Below are 20638 nucleotides of genomic sequence, written 5' to 3' on the forward strand. Positions count from 1 at the left end.
AAATTTATAATATGTCCACCAATTTTGACAGTTTCACAATAAAGAAATGCAAATACAATTCGTTCAAAGGCTCTCTATCTCTCTCTTTCTCCCTCTCTCTCTCTCTCTGTGTATAATCTTAAATTTTTATTTTAAAACTAAACTAGGTTTTAATTACTAAATTTGCTTTTACTTAAAATTTGCATTGATGTGACTAATTACTGCCAGTACCTTTTATTACTAGTATCTGTTTTTAGTAATTTTTGATTTTATTTAGTTTAATTCTAATAACATCACATTTTGATGCAATACGAGAGAATTTGAAATGAATATAATAATATCGAAGAGAGACGAAAAAAGGAGAAGTTAGTTAGCTATATTAACGTCCCGTTTAAAGCAACACTAGGACTCTTTTGGGACGGACTCGTAATTTTGAATCTTGGTCAGATGACGAGGACGACACCTGACCTGGCATCCCTCTCTCCACACCACACCAACGGGAGGACGTTTGGCTCTGACGAATTTATCGTGAAACAGATCCTCTTACACGATGGTTCTTCGGTGGAATGGAGTCTCGAACCTGAAACCTACGGCTCACAAGCCTATACTACCACCAGGCCCCCACGGCCCTGAAAAAAAGGAGAACAAAATATGAGCAAACATCCACTCTCCAATTTTTCTCCATCAAATCAGTGAGGTAAATTTAGCTAACTCCATGCCCAGTATAGAATATCTTTGTTAGAACTGAATTTCAAACCTGGGATTCTGAAACTTTCTCTACCCCATGACGGTCCGCCTACCCGAAAGGGTGTAAGACTTTGAAAATCGCCGGGGAGAGAACCATTATTTATTGAAAAGCTTAAAATAATCGACAGAATATGGGTGGTAATTAAGGATATATACATTATAGCTCGTTTAACTAAAATAAAATAGTTAGAGTAATTAATTAATAAACCTACTCTGAAGAAAAGAGATTTGAATTAAAACTTACAGAAAGGCAATGAAAACGCAGAAGCGTGAAAATAAACAAACAATGCCCAAAGGATGGAAGATAAAGCATACTGTACAGCAATATGAAATAACATAATATTGAATTATTCTTCATGTGATTAATATTAATCAATTGATAAAAATGCACGGAAACATTGGAGCATTATATCAGCATGTCATTTATAATATTTGTATCGATAAAATGCTATAAAAAACTTATCTAATTACCAAAATGCTGGAACATCAGTTTTTTTTTTAATCTGTAAGACTCATATGGAACTAGGCAAATTCGCTTGTGTGACAAAATGACGCTCACAGTTATCGGAAAATATTTTTAATGAAGCTAATATTTACGAAAAGAAAAGAGAAAAAATTTCCTTAAATGATTGTTTGCGTTTTTTTTCCTAGGAATCCTTGAGTTGAGTTGTTTAAATCACGTGACAGACTTGTCAATACCGAAGACATCATTTTTTTCATATAAACATATTACATTTATAAACATTTTACATATAAGAGGTATATTTTTCTTAAGGGAAATAACTCTCGTCTTCATGTAAATAGATTTGTGCACATTTATCATGAAAACCTTTTTTTAATTGTCTTTCTTGTAGAATTACTGTTATAAAACAAGCTCATCGTTCACCGTCGCTACACCACATTGACTTAAAATTCCCAATCATTGTGATATCATTTTGATTCGTCTTCGTTTGAATAGTTGTAAATTCTTTTCAAGTAATAGGGGTTTCTTGATGTATAAGCCTAGGAAAATGTTATCCACATATTAGTGAAAAAATTTCTCAAGTAACGTAAATCAAGCTTCCATGGAACCTTTGTTGAATAACTTCTGTATTTTTAGAAAGTCCTCCCCTCTTCGGAGCTTTCTTATAGGATCACTCATGCCAAATAAATTTGGCATATGTGGTTTCCCGTGTCATTATCATATAATACTGATTTTAAAACCATAAAAGTCCCCCTCCCCTCTAAGCTTTCTTATGAGATCACTCATGCCAAATAAATTTGCTATATGTGGTTTCCCGTGTCATTATCATATAATACTGATTTTAAAACCAAGAAAGTCCCCCTCCCCTCGAAGCTTTCTTATAGGATCACTCATGCCAAATAAATTTGCTATATGTGGTTTTCCGTGTCATTATCATATAATACTGATTTTAAAACCAAAAACGTCCCCCTCCCCTCTAAGCTTTCTTATGGGATCACTCATGCCAAATAAATTTGCTATATGTGGTTTCCCGTGTCATTATCATATAATACTGATTTTAAAACCAAGAAAGTCCCCCTCCCCTCGAAGCTTTCTTATAGGATCACTCATGCCAAATAAATTTGCTATATGTGGTTTCTCGTGTCACTATCATATAATACTGATTTTAAAACTTCTATCCGTATAGCTTCACTCTATAAGTCAGTATATATGAAAACATTTCAAACCAGCAGATGGTCTTTCCAAGCTTTCTCATATATTCGCTAACAAGAGTGTAATTCCTTCCCCCCTCATAAAAGTGTGAACTGAATAAGGCCGCCAACATCTTGCATGACATTGGCAAACAATAGAAACGAAACATTTTTCTTTGGTATGATTTTAGGAATTTTATTTATATGTCATATGTTTCTTGATATTTTTTCCCGATAAATACCTGGCACGTGATTAATAGTAACCGGAAATTCAATTTGAAACGGAGTTTGGAAATAAAAGCGATATTTCTAATGCAATTAAACCAAAATTTGATGCAGTGTTATAATTAAAAACCACAAAATTACATGCCAAATTTCATATATTTAAGTCATTGCATTTTTTAGTTATAATATTGTGTAGGTACTTTAGTGTGGAACGCAATGGCGCACACACAAGAAGTAGAGCTAAACCAATTTATTGACACTGAACACAGTGACTGACAGATCTTCTACTTTTATACTAACAGGGAAAGTTCCAGAATACCTTTCTGAAGACAGTAAGAAAAGTCCAGAACACTTATCTGGTAAACTAAAGAAAGGTCCATAATCTGATGGAGCATGAAAGAAAGGAAAACATAAAATCAAGGAATTAAATATTTACACAGACTGTGATTCGCATTGTCTCTATCGGGAGTCAAACTTACGATCTCTTGATTATGATACCAGTCCTATGACCATTCAGCCATGGAGAGTCGACTATGTCTTTTCAACGCGGTAATATTTATATACTTTTGAAGCTATAGACAGTTAACCCTTGTCACAGTTTTGGTTCCAAAGTTGATAGATATCTATACATTAGATGTTTTATCTGTGTTCCAAATATAATCTATCTAGCTCTCTTCGTTTTGTAGTTACTATGTTAACTTATGATTGGGAAGCCAGTAGTGTAATTTGTACAAAATTTTAAAAGAATCTACAAATTCGGTATAAAGACTATATGACAAATTTCACCTGTCTAGCTTAAAGCCTTCTTTAGATATTGTGTCCGCAAACATGCATCCAGACACACACTCTTGTTTAGTAAAAATAATCCTATCCATTTTTAAACATCCCTCATCTCGAATATGCTGACACTTTTACGCTTAATTTCATGCATTTCGTGGGGTGAAAGAGAGGTCCTTTCAATTTACAATTATTAATTCATTTTCCTTTCGTTAACTTTAATTGGGACTTTTTTAAATTTTTTTACCAATAATTAACTTTGAGCAGAAAGAACAAGTGAAAAGAAGTGAAACTAGCAGAGTAATTTGGTTCGGAATTTTTGATGTCATCTTAAAATTTCTAATCCATTTTTATCATAGCTCACCAGTTAATAGCGGATCAATTAGAGACAGCCATACAATTCCACTTGGAAAAAAGCTTTAAATGAAGGAAAGAGTTATATTTTATGTTATTTGAGTCAATAAATATATATCTACAAAAGTTAAGAATTCTAACCATTTAAATATTCTGCCAGTCTGATCAGTCATTCTTAAGAAAAAGTTGTTGATCGCCTGAAACAGTCATTGAAAAAAGCGTTTTATAACAAAAAATAATCTAGTTGTTTAAACTATGGGGGACCATATAGTATATATAGACCATATAGTTAAACTATATGGGGAACCATATATTTTAAGGAATATTTTGAATATATAACAAACACAGCAATGGCAAAATTCAGCTTGCAAACAATCCCTCAAGATATCTGTGGAGACAATCAATTTAGCTATATAATTCGCCCACAATACTCTTAATATTTCTTAACTTGGCGTTGTTAACATTTTTTTTTTCATGCTTGATTCATTGATATTTATTAGTCGTAAAAAAATGAATAGTTTTTTGCTTAAAATGTCACAATTTTAAGACTATTCTACTAAATACAATACTTTACAAACTAAAAAGTTCAGAGAACTATACAAAAAGCTCTATTTCGTAATTTTATAATATAATTATTGATTCAATCAATATAAAATGCAGTTTTTATTTTTTGACTGGAAAAATTGAAGCTGTACGTCTGTTAAATCTCATTGGAGTTGTACATCAATTGCTAACAATCTAGAGATTAATTATTGGACAACAATAAGAATAGTCATCCTATTATTCAATTCCATTTTCTATAACTGACAATCTTCCCATTTCGTTCCTTACCATTACCGCTTATTATCTTATGTTAGACGTAGTTATTAAAAAGTGAGAAACTAAAAAACTATTTAGAAAACTTTTTCTAAAATATTGTCTGCAAGTTGCGAAAGATTGGGATAAAATTTTCAAAGCATAAACTCTTGAATATACTTCTTTTTCATCTTTACAAAAATGTAATTCATTTTTATTTTGTTTGAAATATATTTTTAAGAATATATTGGTTATTCTCTTCCTTCCGGAACTTTTATTGATACAAAAGAATCTGTAATTACTTTTCTTCTGTTAACAGTTTCCAAAGTAGCACAACAAAAGGCCTCAAATCTACCAAAAATCCGCTGTTGCCATAGTTACTAACACGACCGTCATTTTATCTCATCTGCTAAATCTTCTGTGCAAGTTGTTTTAGCTCAGCATTTGTATGGCATTTTCAAGTAAACTTTGATTACGTTTCATCTAAGCCTTGTTTTGTTGTTTTAAAAGCCGAATGGTAGCATAAAATGTCTGAAGAAAGATTAAAACACACAATAGTATTCTTGTATCCCGTTGTTGGATGTTTTTTTTCTATGTGAAAGATTATTTCGTCATTTTGCAAGAAGTAATGAGTTTGAATTTCTCTCTTATCTTTCGATCTTCTTTTTGTATTCTTTAATATGTTGCTCTTCATTTTAGATTTATTTCTTGATGCTTGTTTTTTTTTAGAATATTCTAGATAAAATTTAAAATGTGTCTTGAAGCCATATTTAATATCAACTGTGATGTGAAATCGTAAAATGAAATCTTTTTCGTATATATCACTGCAAAAGTTTGGTAAACAAGGTAAAGAAAAGACAATAATCCAAGAAATGTAAATATCATGAAATTTATTTCCATCTATAAACAATTAATTAAAAAATTTAAAAAAAAACATACCCATTATTTTTCGAAAAGTTGAATTGCTTGTATATGATCCAAAATATATAATTTTAAGAGTATTTTAGAATTCAGTAAAAATCTTTGTATCTTTAGTAGAAAAGTTGATTGCTTGTATATTATCCAGAATATATTGTTCAAGGGTATTTAAAAATTCAATAAAATTCTCGATATTTTTTGTTAGTTAATAAATATATTTCCATCATAAAATATATCTAATTTTAAGGGTTTAAAAAGAATATTTTATTGAAATTATTTTTTTAAATTCTTTTCTTGTTATATAAGTTGAAAATAAACATACCACTGCATTCAAATACAAGAAAATAATAAGGCTAACAGATTTGAGCATTCTATTATGTCAATAAAAATAAATCTGTATTATGTAAAAATTTCATTTATTTAACCAATATCTGTCAAAATTTCTATTACTTGTTTTATCTTTTGATTCCATAATGTTAGTTTTCATAAACCTTTTTAAAAAATATATAAAAAAGATGTTTATATTTTATTTTTATTTCCGGTTTGATTTTAAATTTTGAAATAATATAATTATTAAAAAAATTATTTTTCCATACGATAAAATTTTTTTATGTAATATGTATAATTAGTTATTGTCAACACTCGTAGAAGATCAGTTCGAAAATTTAAAAAATAATATTAGTCTTATTTGTCAAAAAATATAGTGAATTAAGCCATAAATATTACTTGTTTGATCTTTCTATTTCAGAACGACATTTAATAATTGCAAAGAAAATTCCCCAAAAGTTTTTAAGTTGAATAATATGAACAAAAATAAAAAGAACGATGATAATTAATAAACTAATGGATAAACAAAAAACTAATGGATTCAACTTGAAATCTGTCTTTGAGATCTACATTCTGAAAAGCTGTAAATTGCATAGAGATATGATTTCAATATATTTTAAATATGTTTCATTAAAGCTTTTCATTTAGATATTGTGTTAACTTTTTTTAAATATCTTTTTTTTTTGTTTATTTTGTAAACATTTGTATCATAAATATCATCTGACAATAATATATATGTTACCGTTAAAGTATATAATGCAGTTATTTCATAGAATACCTAGTTATTCCATGAAATAACTGATCGTGTCCGTTAAAGTATGTAATATGTTATTAATTTGACACTTTAACTAGTTATTCTATGAAATAACTAGGTATTCTATAAATTAACTAATGAGAGACAGTTACAGTGTAAAATAAACAATTTATCTAAAATGAAATTAAACTAATGATAGACAATTAAAATGAAAAAAAACAAATTTATTTAATTTATGCAGCGTATAAATGGTATTTATGGAAACGTACCATAAAATCATTTGTTACAACAAGGATTACTAAAATGACACTTGGAATTACAAAGAACATTATTTCTAAAAAAACCCATTTTTTTTTATTTCTAAAACAAACAAACAAAAACTTCAATGCAGTAGGGGTGGAAGGTAAATGTATTTGTCGTGCGAGATATATGATATAGATTATTTTAGACTTTAACGGGCTGCAGATCGTTATTCTATGAAATAACTAGTTAAACCATGAAATACAAGAGAGTTTTACACTTTAACGGACATGATCAGTTATTTCATGGAATAACTAGGTATTCTATGAAATAACGGATTTCATACTTTAACGGTAACATATATAATAAAATATATTTTCTTCCTTATTTTGCAAACGTTGATTTTAAAAATATATTCTCTGCTAATAATATATACATTATTTTAATTCTTTCAAGTAAATAAATCACTAGAATGTTGAGTCAGATATTTACATATAGAATCCTTTAGAGAAATTCTAATGCAGAAAGAGCTTTAAAAGGAAAACGATTTTATAACAGAAATAAAACAGGTGATGGAAGATATGTAATATTATTGAATGTTCCAAATAAAACTTCAGCAGAAACTTTGAATTGTAATTTACAAACATTAAAAACAAACATCTAATAAAAATTATTTAAAAAATTTCATATTTTATAAACAGTTTAATGAATAGGTTAAAACTGGGCATTTAAATACTAAAACTAATGGGTGAAATTATTTTTCAAATTAATTTTTTTTAACACTGGATGCCTTGAAAAATAAAAATCATTAAATTAAGGTAAGAGAAATGCAATTCATTCTCGATTCAATTGTCCTTTTAACTACCATGTTCATATCAATATTTTTATTTCAAATTATTTTATTTCATTTTGCAATTTTTACATTCACATTGTCCAAAAATGTATCTGTAATTTAATTATGAATTTTTGTTCTCAAGAGTTAAAACCGAATAATCTAAAAAGTTTCTTAATTAATATCGATGATAATTCATATTTTTACCACCAGAATCAAACGCAAATTATGTACTTGAACATCCGTATGAATGTGAAATAATTGTCTGCCTTGGTCTAGTGCCTATGCAATTAATCTGTCAAAGGTGAAACCGGTCGCCTGACAACTGCATGCTATGGCGTTTCTCATGTTCTTTTCCGATGATCATGGCGGACACATGCTCCGTATTATTGAGATATAATGGGTCAGGTGACTTCTAATTCTCACGGAGCTGTCAAAAATAATAAAATGCTTGTGAGGATAAAAGCAAAAAGAAATTTGTCGTATTTCTAGCATTTTGGTAGCTGGTAAAGAATTATTATTATTTGAGAATTCATTCCTTAGGAAGAAATATTACAATTTGGGGTTTGCTAATACTTTTTTTATGTTCTGTGATGTATCATCAATTCTTATGCTGAGGGTTTGTATTCCATTTTAGATTAAAATGTAAATGACGTAATTATCTTATAGAGCCGAAAGAAGGGTCGATTGTTAATCCTTGAGCAGAAGTGAAGGAAGGATGGCTCTTCTTCTTCGTATTCCTTAAAACTCTACGGACTTCATTTATTGTTGTTATTTTGTTTTCAAAATGTCTATAAGTTTGTTTCACTTTGATTCGAGTTTTGAGGTACAGTGACATTAAGACCTTTAGGTGTACGTACACACTTGAAGATTTTTTTTAAATTTTAACTTTAAAAATCCAGTTCTTTCACAGTAGGTTATTAATATATGTTTAAACTCATTTCAGTGAGAAAAAACCATATTACACTAATTATTAATTAATTAAATAATATTTAATGAGCTAATTTAGCCTATTTTTGAAACATGATCTCTTAAATTCTAATTTGTACAGACACACAATTCTAGTTGGAAATTATGCCTAATATTAGTCTTCATGTTGTCTGCCTCAAACACGTTATAAAAATGTATAGTTTTTTTAAACAATTTTTTCATCAACGATGAATGGAAAAAGAGAGATTTTTTCGGTCATTTTAACTTTTAAACAGCTATTAAAAATTTATTTCTATAAATATAACTTTGATTGAGGCACAAAACATCCGCTATTTCAGACATATCATTTTGATATATAAATAACTGTATTTGGTTAATTTCTTGTTGAGTTATGATTGTTTGAATGAAGCAACATAGTGGAAAAATATCATTCTTCATAAAATGATTTTTAAAAACGCCGAAACTAGAGTTTTTAATGAAAGCACCTCAAGAAAAATAATTATAACTGGAGAAATATTTCGAATATTGACAACATCTTGGTATCGTTTGAAAGCTAAGGGATCAGAGAATATTATTAAGCATTAAAAAAATATTCGATATTTTGAACGATTTTCGAAGTTTTAAGTGTGTACATACACCTTAATAAGTTTTTCCGACAAAATCAAAAGATTTTCAGGTTATTCCCAAGTAGAATAACAATTTTAAACCAAGGGCAAAGTAATGCACAATTTTGAATTTTAGATGAATTTAAAAAAAAAAAATACAGATTACCTATTGACAGCACGACTCTGCCATTTCTACGATTATGGTCTGTATCTGTCATTAAAAAGATTGTATCGTATCGTATTATTTTGTATTGTAATGTAATATATTGTATTGTACTGTAATGTAATGTAATATATTGTATTGTACTGTAATGTAATGAAATATATTGTATTGTAATTTAATGTAATATATTCTATGGTATCATATTGCGTTGCATCGTATTGCTGTGTATAGCATCGTATCGTATTATCACGGAAAAAATACATTAAAAAATCAATAAGTATGACTTACTTTGATTTGTGTTTTGAAGTACATTGGCTTTAAGAACATACAATTTTTTACTAAAGTATCAAAAGATCTTCAGGCTATCCCCAGGTAGAATAATAATTTTAATCCAACTGGAAAGTAACCCACAATTTTTAATTTCAGGTGAATTTTCTAAATACAGACAATCTATTGAAATGTCTTTCATAGAGCAACTTCAGAACAATTTCTGTGTAATTGCTCCCATTCTGGTCTATTTGTCATTGAAAAGATTGTATTTTATTGAATTGCATTGTAATCGTATTGGATTGTATTATAATTGCATTGAATTTTATCGTATTGTATTGTTTAGTATTGCAATATATCGCCAAGCATTGTATGTGCCATACTATCACCAAGTAAATGCATGCAGAACCGGAATAGCCTGTTTGGTAGGGCGTTGGATTCGTGTCATTTGGTTTGCGAGTTCGAACGCTGCATGCCGAAGACGTGTGTGTGGTGGCAGGCGCACATATAAATTTGTCGCGGTCGCAAAGTCCTCCACGTCGAGAGTAATACCCCTGGGGGTATCGGATCACGGGTGATCGTTCTCTGATTCAGGTCTAAATTACGATCTGTGGAAGAGTCAATGAAATGCATGAATGAAATCCGCCGCGTAAAAAAAGGATTGTGTTGTGTGTGTAGCTAAGTCATATTCTTGGCTCTGGATGAAAACACTAGACTGAAAAAACAAGAGACGCACTCTTGGCTTAAAATCACTGACTTCTGAAGTCAGTGGGCTTGTCTATAACAAGTAGCATTAGAAACAACAACAAGAAGCTGATAAAATGATTTAATTTATTGTAGAAGGCCACAATGGCCACAATAAAACGAGACACTTACAATGTAGCTTCGAAAGCAATAAAGAGGTGAAACTTTTGAACAAACTTTGCTTATTGTTGCCAATAAATGTTTTAGTTTCTTTATTTTTATTTATTTTCCTAATTTCTCAAGCTATTAAATTTGGTCCCTTTGCTTTCAATCATTTTCGAAAGAAGAAAGTAAGCTTAAATGTTTTATTCTTTATATCTTTATTTATTGAATTTCATTGAATTTTTTATTCATTTCCTGGTAGAACATTAAATTTTCTACGCTTACTTTTTTATTTTTTCAACATATGAATTTTTTCTCTTGTTCACTGAATCACATTCAGAATAAGGTATTAAGTGTAGAAGCTTTATTATATTATATTATGTATAAATCTTTCCCAGTTTATTTTCTAAACACAATAAATCAGCAATTTCTACCGGATTCAACTAACGATTGATTTATAGCAGAGAGAGTAAAAATCACGGCAAAATAGGCAGATGGGCTATCCAGCTTAAAAAGGCCGGAAAAAAGGGCAAGGTGAAAACTTCTTTCAATCACGCGCAACTGAATATAAAAATATGTCTTAGTAGAGATTCTATCGTACCATCATAAAGAACTTCTTTTGTATAAAGAACTTTTCTTTCTGAAATTGGAAACAATTAAAACTCTAAAAAATTATCCATCTCAAATTATAGTTGCATATTTAAAAAGAAATATAACAATTTATTAGAAAAGTTTCAAAAGTTTTGATTTCGTTTCAATTCTTTCATCTTTGTAGATTCTGTTCTTATGAAATTAAAGAAGCTCAAACTATTGAAAAATCTTACTCCTGTTTTCGAACGAAGAAAATATCTAGATTTGATTTCCGGCTGGCTGTAAGGAATATTTTCAGATATACATTTTTGACAAAATGGAGAATACTGTCATTCTGTAAAATTCTATGAGCTTATCAGTACTGTTTTAAAAAAATAAGATATGCCAGCCAAAAGATGTTTCTATCAATCAGTTAAATACTGATTATCTTATTGATAGTTTTTACGCGTATTTTTTAAATAGAAATAGTTGTATAAAGTGAAACAATATCAGAAAGAATTGTGTAAAGTGCAACAATACCAGAAAGAACTGTGTAAAGTGCACCAATGGCAGAAATAGTCGTGTAAAGTTCAACAATAGGAGAAACAGTTGTGTAAAGTGGAACAATGGAAAAAATAGCTGTGTACAGTGCAACAGTGGAAGAAATAGTTGCGTAAAGAGGAACAATACCAGAAAGAATTGCGTAAAGTGCAAAAATGGCAGAAATACTTGTGTAAAGTTCAACAATGGCAGAAATAGTTATGTAAAGTGGAACAATGGCAGAAATAGTTGTGTAAAGGGCAATAATGGTAGAAATAGCTGTGTAAAGTGCAACAATGTTAGAAATAGTTGTGTAAAATTCAACAATAGTAGAAATAGTTGTGTAAAGTTCAACAATGGCAGAAACAGTCATGTAAAGTGGAACAATATCAGAAATAGCTATGTAAAGTGTAATAATGGTAGAAATAGCTGTGTAAAATGCAACAATGGTATAAATAGTTGTGTAAAGAGGAACAATACCAGAAAGAATTGCGTAAAGTGCAAAAATGGCAGAAATACTTGTGTAAAGTTCAACAATGGCAGAAATAGTTATGTAAAGTGGAACAATGGCAGAAATAGTTGTGTAAAGGGCAATAATGGTAGAAATAGCTGTGTAAAGTGCAACAGTGGCAGAAATAGTTGTGTAAAGAGGAACAATACCAGAAAGAATTGTGTAAAGTGCAACAATGGCAGAAATAGTTGTGTTAAGAGGAACAATACTAGAAAGAATTGTGTAAAGTGCAACAATAGTAGAAATAGTTGTGTAAAGTTCAACAGTAGCAGAAATAGTTGTGTAAAGTTCAACAATGGCAGAAACAGTTATGTAAAGTGGAACAATGGCAGAAATAGCTGTGTAAAGTGCAACAGTGGCAGAAATAGTTGTGTAAAGAGGAACAATACCAGAAAGAATTGTGTAAAGTGCAACAATGGCAGAAATAGTTGTGTAAAGTGCAATAATGGCATAAATGGCTGTGTAAAATGCAATAATGTCAAGAATAGCTGTGTAAAATGTCACAATGGCCGAACTAGACTTGTAAAGTGCAACAATGGCATAAATAGTTTTGTTAAGTGAAACAATACCAGAAATAGTTGTGTTAAGTGAAACAAGACCAGAAATAGTTGTGTAAAGTTCAACAATAGCAGAAACAGTAGAACAATATCAACAATTTTCATTAAAAAGTGATAAAGAAAATGTAATTGTTTATTATTACGTAATATATCCTACCATTAATAGAATTAGATTTTTAGAATGTAAGCCATTATTATTAGAATATTTACTGCTAAAATCGTAATTAATCAATAAATATTTTATCTTAACAATGATTGATAACTAATTAAATTCTACTAATAATTTATATTTATCTTATAAACAATTCATTTTTATTCTAATTCCTGTGCAAATTTCTAATGAATGAAAATATCTCAAAAATACAAAGCAGTCTTCTAAATATGTCCATCTCATCACTGTCCAGAACGGCTATGAAACACATCTTAAATATCAAAACAGCTTTGAATTCTACATATTCTTCTTAAAACATTGAAGGAGAAAATGGCGGTATATAATATTCTTGAGATACGCCACCCAATATAGAATACATATTTTCCGGTCCTCAATTTACAGGACGAATTGCGTGTTTCAGATCATGGCGTCTTCTCTAGTTTGAACTGAGCTTTCCAGTCTTTTCTGAATAGAAAGCAGTTCTTCTTCTTTCATAATAATATTCATCTTGGATATTAATGAGCAACAACTCAAAGGACACTCATCACGTGGATGGAGGAATTTTAATTAAACGGATGCGCCGACGTAGCCGGAAAGATTCAACTCAACTCAACTCATACTCTTCGAGGTAAAAATTGTGAGTAGAGGTAGAGAATAGGAAAATTTCTGCTGTAGTTTACCTCGGAGAAACCGAGTTTGATTTTCTCGACATTAATAAGCTGCGAAATGATAACGTGTGTCAGATGGGAAGGAATTAGTTTGTTAATTTTGGCTGGCTAATTGACGAAGTTGTTATTGCGGAGCATGACTCATGAATGCGTTGTGCAGTTAGACAGATACGACGAAATATACTTTTAATCAGTATAGCACTATATTTTTACTGTACATCTAGCATGTAATGCATGAAGTAACTAATCTTTGAATGGTAAATACCATTTTTATTTTATAAAAAAATTTCATTACTACACTACGATGCAAAATTTTAGATACCATTATTAATGTTTTAAAATTTAAATTACGATTATAGAATTACCAAAACATTTTACGTTCGGGATGAAATTTTTGAAAAAAAAACGTTCGAAAAATGTTATATTTTTAAATTTTTGCATGAAATAGACAAAAAAAAATCAATGAAACCAAAATATAACAATTAAATGTCGAAGGTGTTTCAAAAATTGAAAAAAAAATATATAAGCACTTTTTTTGAGCTAAAAGCAGATACATAGCAAAAACCTTCTAGAAAAGTTCATCAAATAATTTGCTTGCTCACTATCGTACAAGTAGCTTAGTAAAGATATTTTTAATTACTACACAAAAGAAATGAAGATCTTCTTTTGTCCAATCCTTACATAGTTGGATTCGACTAATAAATAATGGGAAATTTTCAATGCCAGTGCCATGCGAGACATTCTGGGCTTACTCTAGTTTCCCAGTTTTATGCGGACCAAAGAGAATAAGACCTAATTGGGGAGTATGTCAACGTCAAAACATTTCGTAAAGACCCCCCCCCTGGTATAATTTATACAAGAGAGTAAGACTTTAATTGCAGAACCTATCGTGAAGACCAATCACCCACCCAGGTGTAATTGTATGAGAAATAGCTAGTATCAGATTAATTCCACTTGACTAATTCTAAAAACCTCTAACGATCAGTTGGTTAGACAGGATCAATGACTATATTTAAATGTTTTATGTAATTTGCACTTAATGGTTTCCTCAGAAAGATATTTTTAAACTGGGCATTTTGATAAGCCTATCATCCTATTACTATTTTTTATACTATTTTAGAAGCCCTATGTCTTTCTATTCGTTATAGAAGGGATTTTGCTAATTTTCGATCTGTATGTTTATACATCCAATAATATCAAATGAGAATGCAGCAGTACTTAAAAATGAAGGGATTTTAAAATTTTTCATAATTGCTTGTTTCTAAATTTCACCTTTCATATAAGTAGGGCGAAATTTGAAATAAGTGCCGTGAAATTAAAACTATACCTTACATTGAAACTTACTTATTCTATTAATAATAGACATGGAAATAGAATAGATATTAAATAGAATTTTTCTTTCTTAATCTCAATAATGAAAACGATTGCGCTATTAAATATCTATTAAAACAATGCAAATGGTTTGGATTTCATTCAAAACAATAAAAATATTGCTATTTGAAAACACTTAATTAGATCTAGATTAAAGATCTTTGCATTAGTTATAATTTATATTATCATTAAAATGTAATTTATATTACCATTAATCTGAATTATCATTAAAATATATTTTACATTATCTTTGAAATATATTTTACATTATCTTTAAAATATTATTTATATTATCTTTAAAATATAATTTACATTATCATTAAAATATTATTTACATTATCATTAAAATATAATTTACATTATCATTAAAATATAATTTACATTGTCAATAAAATATTATTTACATCATCGTTAATTTACAATAAATTATAATTTTTTATCGTTAATTGTATCATTAAATCATAGTTTTTTTGAGATTTAAAAAGTTGTAAAGGCATTTTAGTGCAGGAATATTTTCGGCATTTATCGAGAAGAAATTAAAAATCTAGCTTACTTTTTAATTAAATAATTAAAATTTTATTCTTTTTTTTTTGATAAAATTCTGCATTATTTCATTTTCAAACAGTTTTTAAAATCGTATCTTCTTAATTCTTTCTCAAATACTTAGTTACATGCTTAAAGCTTTAATATTTTAAGCATGCTTTAATGCTTTAGTAAGACACAGTTAGAAACTGGCCATTCCATTTCAACAGTTGAAATAGAAAAGGAACTTCAAGAAACGCTTTCTTTTCGGTTTTCAAAACATTGCACAATTCTGAGTAAAGTAAAACAAACTGAAAAATCATTCCACTGAAAAGGACAACGAATAAAAAACTCGAAACAATCACAAAAGGGCAATGTCTTTGAAAAGTGGGATTTTCTTTTCTGCTTTCCATTGTTTTATTTTCTCTTTGCAAGGAAAGTTTACTTTCAGCTTGAGAAAAAATTAGGTGAAAGCTTCAATTTCTTTCAGGTTTCATTTTTCTCGACACCAGCTCTTTTCAAAACAATAATTTCTTATTTTTATCTGTTTTTATAATCTATTGTTACCTTCCTGTAAAACAGACTTGTGAATCAGATTCTCTTTTTCGATTGTATAGTAGCTTTCTCTATTATTTCAGGATCAGTAGTTTCCTAGAAAGTGGGAAAAAAGACATTGAAGTCTGAGTTATATAAATAAAGTAATAAATAAACTTGCCAAAGATCAAATAAAATTTAGAAAATTATAACAATAAACAGCAATGCTGGATTATTGAAAATTTAGAGTACTAAAACAAGCATATATGATCTACAAAGTTACGTGTTGAGCATTTATAAAACGGTAGCGCATTCTAAACAATAACAAAACGAATAACGAAAAATTGTCTCGCTCGTAAAAATACTTTTTTTTTACTTTCTAGTAGACGAAATAAATCCAAAAAAATATATATATAATTTTGGTATTATTTTTGTCTGTCAGTCGGTCAGTGAGCCCGAAAACTCAAAAACGGTTTGAGCTAGGCGTCTGAAATTTGTAATATGGTATAATTTGTATAAAATTGAAACGAAATCCTTTCAAAAGAAGTCAGTCTGTCTTATAGATCGATTACAAATGAATTCTATAACTCCAGAAACCAAAGAGAAAAAGTATATAGAGTACAAATATTAAATAAAATAAAATTAATTAATTAAATAATTTATTAATAAATAATAATTAATTAATTAATTTTTGTTCATTTATTTAATTAAATAAATAAATTAATTATATTTTATTTATTTAATTAATTAAATAAAAAGTTAAAATACAAAATATGAATATTAATAAAATTTTGAACCAAATCAGTTTAACGGTTGACCTGTGATGTCACATAATTCGTAAAGCCAATAGTTAAAATCAATGAATTCGCAATTTTATCTTACACTACAACTGCAGTTTTATGCCAAATTTTGGCTCCAATCAGCGAACAAAAAAAATCTTCAAAAACATGCTCTCATGATAGATTCAGCAAAAATTCTAGATAAAACAGGTAGGATTCATTATTTTCTTCATTCAACTTAAAATAAAATTATCCACATTTGCTTGCATCATAACAGTAAATGTATCTGAACTATACTAAATTCTATATACTAATATTTAGTTAATCTTAATTGATTTTTTTTTTTCATTTTCATCACTTTTTACTAGTTAGTTATGTTTCAAGAACAAAAGAAATAACCTCCTTTTGAACTATCGCAGTTCATGAATTTAAGAGCTCAAGAATGTTCCAATGAATCTTGAAAAATATTTCAACTGAAAAATCGTCTGCCTCAATCATTTTATAGCAATAAAAATTCAAACGATATTTTTCTACTGAAAAAGGTTGCGCAAAATGTAAACGAAGCATAAGATATTAATGATATTCACTTTTGCATAAAATGTTGTAGATGCATTTGCATATTAAGTTTAAAATCATATTTGCTTTCTGATTTTTGAAGAGTATAATTTTTTTTTTAGCTTTAGCTTTTTAAAGAAAAATAAACAACAGAAAATAAAAATTCTGAAAAACCTAATCAATGTATAAAACAACAGAAAATAAATCGATTGTTTCTGTAATGATTTCTAAATATTCAAACAACTTCTGTTATCATTACTGTTGTGCAACTTCTTTTACTTGCAGATAATATAATCTGTCTTATTAAGAAATCAGAAACTTTGCGAAACCCCACAATGACATATTTAATTTTAACCTCATCTAAAAGCGAATTGTGCAATTTCGCTTTTGATTATACGTGCCACTGATTTTAACTCCAATAACCTCGTATGTAATCTTATAACAAATCAAGATATCACAATCAAAATTTTATCGGAAAATTTAATTACTAAAGCCTCGATAATTCATATGAATCAGGGTTTTCAAAAAGAATCCCCGATTTCAAATCAAGTTTTCACGCTTAGTTGGTTTTTAATATAATCTCTTGTGTAACTATATGTTGGAGATAATCATCAATTAATATATATTCGGTGGATCAAATGTCTTATTTCCAATCCTAGGAAATCTGGAATCTAAAATTAAAAATCAAACATTTTAACTATGATTTTGTTATGCAAGAAAATTATAGCCCTAGGCACAGAGAAAGAGAACCAGATGTTTCACTCAGAATTTTACAAACGATCGCTGCGCCCCACTGGCATCATTCAGAACTAGAAATGGAGATGATCACCGTCATCTTTTTAGTGTTAAGCCTGTCCTTGTGCGGTTGAAATAGGACGTGATAAACGTAATATTTTATACTTTGTATACTAATTAACATTTTAATGTTATTTATTCAGTGTATGTTTTTCATTTTTTGTTAATAAATAAAAATGATTATGTGAATTTAAAAAAATGTGGTTTTAATGAACATTTTGAAAAAGTTAGTAAATGTAATTTAATAATTTTAAAAAAATTAAGAAATCTTAAACTTGTTGAATGCTTAACAAGTTACCAAACAAAACTTTTAAATTATAGGTATATTACAAAAATATGGTTAATTTCGTATGATTTATATTCGAAACATATTATTAATTTCTGATTGGAATTTAAATATTGTTTATTCTATGTTTGCTTTTTATTTTTGGTTAATAAATAAAAGTGACAATGTGGATTTTAAAAAATATACATGATTAGAAAGAACATTTTGGAAAAGGGAATGCAGTTTAATAATTTAATAATAATTGGTTAAACTTGTTGAACGCTTAACAAGTTACTTCAAGATGCTTTTAAATTATAGATATATTACAAGAATATGGTAAATTTCGTATGTACCAATTTATATTCCAAATCTAATATTAATTTCTGATTGGAATTAAAATATTATTTATTCTATGTTTGCTTTTTATTTTTGGTTAATAAATAAAACTGACGATGTGGATTTTAAAAAATATATATGATTAGAAAGAACATTTTGGAAAAGGGAATGTAGTTTAATAATTTAATAATAATTGGTTAAACTTGTTGAACGCTTAACAAGTTACTTCAAGATGCTTTTAAATTATAGATATATTACAAGAATATGGTTAATTTCGTATGTATCAATTTATATTCCAAATCTAATATTAATTTCTGATTGGAATTTAAATATTATTTATTCTATGTTTGCTTTTTATTTTTGGATTAATAAATAAAAGTGATTACGCGCATTTAAAAAAAATATGATTTAAAAGAAAATATGATTATTTTGGAAAAGAAAAATGTAATTAATAATTTTACAAATTATTAAACTTGTTGAATGCTTAACAAGTTACTAAAAATATTTATAAATTATAAGTACATTATAAAAATATGATTAATTTCTTATATATCAGTTTATATTTCAAACCTAATATTAATTTCTGTGTTTGAAAAAATAACTTAGGATGTCAGAACTACTTGTACGAATTTTAAAAATAGGTTGTAGAAAATAATATATTCTTGAATTTTATAATATCCTACTAAAAACGAAAAAAAAATTAATATTTACATGTTTTTATAGCAATATATTGTAGGAGTTGCTTCCTCTACGTCAGAGTAACGTATTTCCTATTAGTTCTAATCACTACAACTGGTGGTCCCACAGTCTATGTGAATTGTATATTAAACGAATCAGCATTATTGTCTATGAAAGTCAGACCTCTGTTTCTCCTTCGACGTATGTACAAATCACTTATTTTGGTCATGTAGTAATTCAGAAAATAATGAAATATTTGATAACATTCTATTTGTGAAAAAAAATGCAAAAACAATAACAGAAACTGCAGAAAAAAAAATTGAAATCTTAATCGAAATTAAATATATAAACTACAAAAAAAAGTAAGGACAAATATGAATGTTCACAAATTTTTATAGAATGATATGCCAAAAACAAAACTGTAGTATTATAAAACCGTTGCCAAAATGAAACTTGGTAAAATAACTTATAATCTCGTAGAATTTTATATATTTTGAAATATAATTTTGTTCCTCGTGATAAAAATTGTTATTTGGAAAATAAAATCCAAATAGATGCATCCATACTTAGACTTAATATAGCAAATTTACCATACTTGACAATTCATAGATTATATAGTTCTAAATATTTCTAATTTTTGAAGAATAATGCAAGAAAATAAATTGAGACTTTTATGCTAGTCTTTATTTTTAAAATCCCTACCTTTGAAGTAAAAAGAAAAAAAAAATGCACCTATTAGATGCTTTGAAATTGCAAATTGAATATCCTACAAAATTAATATCCTTGCTCTTTAAATGCACAACAAAGTGATTTTGAGGAAAATTTAATAAAAAAGCTATACAAATCGTTTGCTAATACATCCAATTAATATCATAGTTCTGGCGTATTGGATCTAAAATAAGAACTTTAAAACGCTTTACTTATAATAGAGGTACTTAAAGTGCCAAAATTTGTCGCCAACTGCAATTAGTGATTTCTATGCAAAAATGCTGTGCAAAAAGCAATAAAAGTTCAGCCATAAACTGTTAAGGAAGCAGCCGTTTCCCTTCTGGTGCCAATTACGTGCAGCAGCAAGCAACATGTGTTAAAAATGGGACACTGCAATTAGACCAGACTCTAAAATAAACTTGTGCTTGTTTGTTAAGCTTCAACTTATTTTAATACCAAACATCCCTGTAAAACTGAAACAAAAATATTAAAATAGTGATTAGCTATCGTTATTAGACTTTCGAGAATTCTTCTTCCTTAATTCATTCGTAAAGAAAAACAATCTGCTAACTAATAATATTTCGTTAGGTGCTTATTATAATGAAGTTGTCTAATAATATCACACATGAATTATGTCAGGTATTTAGTGTATCTGTTCATGTTTGAAGACAACATAAAATTCCATT

Source organism: Argiope bruennichi, chromosome 6 (assembly GCF_947563725.1).
Source record: "Argiope bruennichi chromosome 6, qqArgBrue1.1, whole genome shotgun sequence".
NCBI lineage: Eukaryota > Metazoa > Arthropoda > Arachnida > Araneae > Araneidae > Argiope > Argiope bruennichi.